Source organism: Lycium ferocissimum, chromosome 12 (assembly GCF_029784015.1).
Source record: "Lycium ferocissimum isolate CSIRO_LF1 chromosome 12, AGI_CSIRO_Lferr_CH_V1, whole genome shotgun sequence".
NCBI lineage: Eukaryota > Viridiplantae > Streptophyta > Magnoliopsida > Solanales > Solanaceae > Lycium > Lycium ferocissimum.
Genome location: NC_081353.1, coordinates 30,985,754 through 30,989,872, shown reverse-complemented (window position 1 = coordinate 30,989,872; position 4,119 = coordinate 30,985,754).

Genomic DNA, 4,119 nt, shown 5'->3' with positions numbered 1-4,119 from the left:
CTAAATTTGGCAGAAAATGTTTGGTTAACGAATGCTTCGAAGAGGTTGATGATCAAACTGCTATTGATATCACACGCCTCACTTGCCGTTGCTTGGATGAACATCCAGGCGAAAGGCCAACAATGAAGAGCGTTTTTGATGATTTGGTAAAACTGAGGATGGGAGAGAGGGTAGGGGGAAAACGAAAAAGAGATGAAAACGAGGCCATAATAGAATAAGCTATCCCTTTGTTTAGCTATTTTTAACTTTTGTATAAACTAAATTGCTAAGGTTGTTGCAAGGCAGTGATGGAAGTCCCTTTGTTATGTTATTGATGCTCCTACTTGCACATGTTTGCGCACTCTATTTAATTTTTTTTCCAATTTAATACATCTACTTGGTAAACACAAACATAAGAAAAGTCTCTGAGTGGCATCGATTTGGTTGATATGGCTAAAGGGCAAAGACTTTTTCACTCTCAGCATTTACACCAAATTAATGATATGATTAAGTGATGTATTTGCACCATATTAATGATATTATTTAAGTGATGTTCTTGCACCATTGTTTTAAATTGTTCAGAAAATTGCACGGTGTGTCCCCCAATAGGATTGGTCTTGGCGAAATGTCCCTGTTTCTTATTTTGTTACAAAAATGGGTTTCTTCTTCACCAAGAACATCATAGTTCTTCAATATTAAAAGCTTGAAATTCTTGTTTCATGGTGGAAAGCAGAAGCTAATGAACGATTATTGTTAAAGTCGTTTGAATGTAGATAATTTATGCTTAACTTTTCAGTTCAAACACCGTTCTAGTGATTTTCCTACTTTAAAAAGCTCAACACTTCATTGTTTGACCATGGCTAATCTACATAGTAAACACTACCCAAACAGTTAAATATCATCGTTTCATCACTTCCACACATGTTCTTTTCCGTCGTAATAAGCCCTGACAAAGCAAAAACACATCTTGAAAATTATTTTTTTTTTAAAAAAATCCTGCATAGGAATTAGGAGAATCCTCATGAATTCAACTTTGTTATCCGTCAGGATATTGGAATTGATGAGTTATAGCATTTCATAAGTTTTGATAATTGACAAATGATTCAGGGACCAGGTCCCCCATCAGGTCCCATAAGAGTACTGCGAGGTACTTTACCGTAGTCAGAAACTCTTTCTTGTTCAGACAGAACTACAAGAAGACTGTTGTATACGATGTTAAACTAAAAGCCTTGAGAAGTCACTATTATTAACGTGGTCACATGTTTCTCACATGCTCTCCACCTTGGTCTCATATATATACAACATGTTGGGATTAGTTTGACCCAACACTTGCAAATCTAAAAAGATATTTTTCTCTCAAGTGTGGCAGCTATCTTCCACAATTATTGAACTTTTTAGTTCTTTTTTTAATATTAATGATAATTGTAACATGAGGTATATTGTAAAATATGTAAAGTTTAATAACTTCGTCCTTTTTCTAAGGTGGAGAAAATATGAAAGATAAAGTTATGAGTGTTTTGGTCTTATCGGTGTTTTATTCATAATGTTAATCCTTGCATAAGTTTTTCTATATTAAAATTGTGCAATAATACTACAATTGCAAAATAAATTGTTGGTCTTAACTCATATGAGAAACCAAATGACAACCAACTGTAATATAATATAATATTAAATTTTAAACCGAAATTATTTTTCTATATGTTTAGTAGAACTTTGATAATAATAATAATAATAAGTTGCCAGTAACATATAGATCCATATCTATATGTTAAATCATTCTGATTATGGATATGTTATAATTACTTTTTATATTGTTAATCCATATCTATAATATAGTTTTATAAAGGAACCATAAATACACATTTTATCTAATTACTTCCTTCATCACAAATTAACAGTCACTTTAGCTCAAAAAATTGTTACAAAATCATTGTTATTTTAGGAATCCAGGACTAAAGCTGTCAATTGTTTCCATAAAACATTTAATAAATAGGAACAACTTAGTGCAAACTATACCTTGCATTTATTGTTTTCTTAACGGACGTGAAAAGAGCTAAAACGACAGCTAAAATATCATAGATAGAGTAAAGGTTTGATGTGCTTAGCCAATTATTACCAGGACTGAAATCAGAGTTTTCAATAAACAAGGGATCAAAAGTGCAATTATCCCTTTCTTTTATTATTTTGTAAATAATATCTTATGTTTGACTGACTAGCCAATTATTCATTAAAATAATAATTAAAATAATATATATCCACAACAGACAGGAAGCTGCATTTGCAGAACACTGCAAGTCTGGTACAATAATTTCCAGTAGTCCTAAAATAGTTGAGTCTTGTTTTATGCTCATAATTTGTATTCCTACACTGCTTGTCAAGAAGCACCGTAGTAGGACAGATTTCAATCTTTGTAACTTTATTTTCTTGGCTAGAGTTAGCTGAGTATTAGTAGGGTCGTTGGCTAGAGATAGTCAAGACTTGGAGCTTTGCAATAGAGTTATTGTAAAGGTGCTTACAATAGGTGTATTGTAAGGGTTGGGGATTAGGAGTTTAATTCCTAAATTGCAATAGGTTGTAATCTGAAGTTACTCGAGGTATTTCATTGTGAGCTTAAGGAATCGCTATTGAGCTTATATATATATATCATTTTATTATAACTTTCTGTATAGAGATGGCCCCGTTTAGCATTATTCAACAAATTTGCCCTGCCCCGCCTTTTTCATTCTTTATTAGGTATTCTAAAAATATTGTCCTAAGAGAAAATTATATGTAATCACTATGCGTTTGTGGGTAGGAGACTCCTCTAAAGATAATGTTTGACCAACCAAACATGAGCTTGCTCATGTTCTTTTCCGTCGTAATAAGCCCTGACAAATCAAAAACACATCTTGAAAATTATAAAAAAGATCATGCATAGGAATTAGGAGAATCCTCATGAATTCAAGTCAGGATATTGGAATGAAGCCTAGTGTTCATAGTTTCTTAAAGGGACGTGAACTACGCATGAAATAGCGTAACAAACTGGCTTTCAGAAACTATAGTTGTAAACAACATTGATGAGATTAGGAGATACTTATTCATTAATAAAATTTTATGGGCAAAACGCCTTTGACAATGTATTGAATTGGCAGGTTACTTAATGAAGAAGCTAGGAAAGCACCAGCTCCCGCGTGGTGTGAAACCAAAATGCTAAATGGGGTAATAGTTAATCTATATTTATGGGGTAACTAGCCATTTTCCCAACACGAACTTGCTTTTTCTGATGCTTGGCTAAAGCTTACTTGCAAACACAGCCTGTCTCTTCACAACAAAAGGGATAAACTAGTTTTCATTTGGGAAGAAGGGTTTCTATGAACATGACTCGAGGTTATGGATTCGAAGTGGGTGAAGACATTGGCAGAGCTAGAATTTTCACTAAGGGTTCAAAATGTTAGAGTGGGTTAGAGTCCCACATTAGTTGGGGAATGAACTGGTGGTTTGCTTATATGGACTTGCGCAATCCTTCCCTCATGAACTAACTATGGACTTGCGCAATCCTTCCCTCATGAACTAACTATGGACTTGCGCAATCCTTCCCTCATGAACTAACTTTTCAAGTTGAGTTAGGCTCAGTGGCCATATCTTTATGGTACCAGAGCCCGGTGCATTCCCCTTTGGGCTCCTAGTCCAGGCGCTAGTTGGGCCTGGGCGTGAAGGGGGTGTTAGAGTCCCACATTGGTTGGGGAATAGGTTGCTTTTTCTTGCGCGGATTGCCCTTCATTTGGGGTGGTCTTTAATTTTTGCCCTTCAAATTGGTGGTCTTTAAGTGTTGGCCCTCGCCTAACACCCTGAGGTTGTGGGTTCGAATCTCAGCTTAGTTAAACAAAAAAAATCGCAAGGCAGAGGTTGCATAATTCTGCCTATTTGGGCCTTAAGGCAGAATTTGCATGGGCACAGGCAAAATTTAAAGACCGCCATTTTGAGGGGTAAAAATTAAAGACCACCTCCAGCGAAGGGCAATCCTGCAAATTGCCCAATAGATTGATGGTTTGCTTATATGGACTTGTACAATCCTTCCCTCATAAGCTAGCTTTTGGGGTTGAGTTAAGCTCAGGTGTAATATGAGTTTTGTTGGGGGGCGGGGGGGGGGGTTAGAGTGGG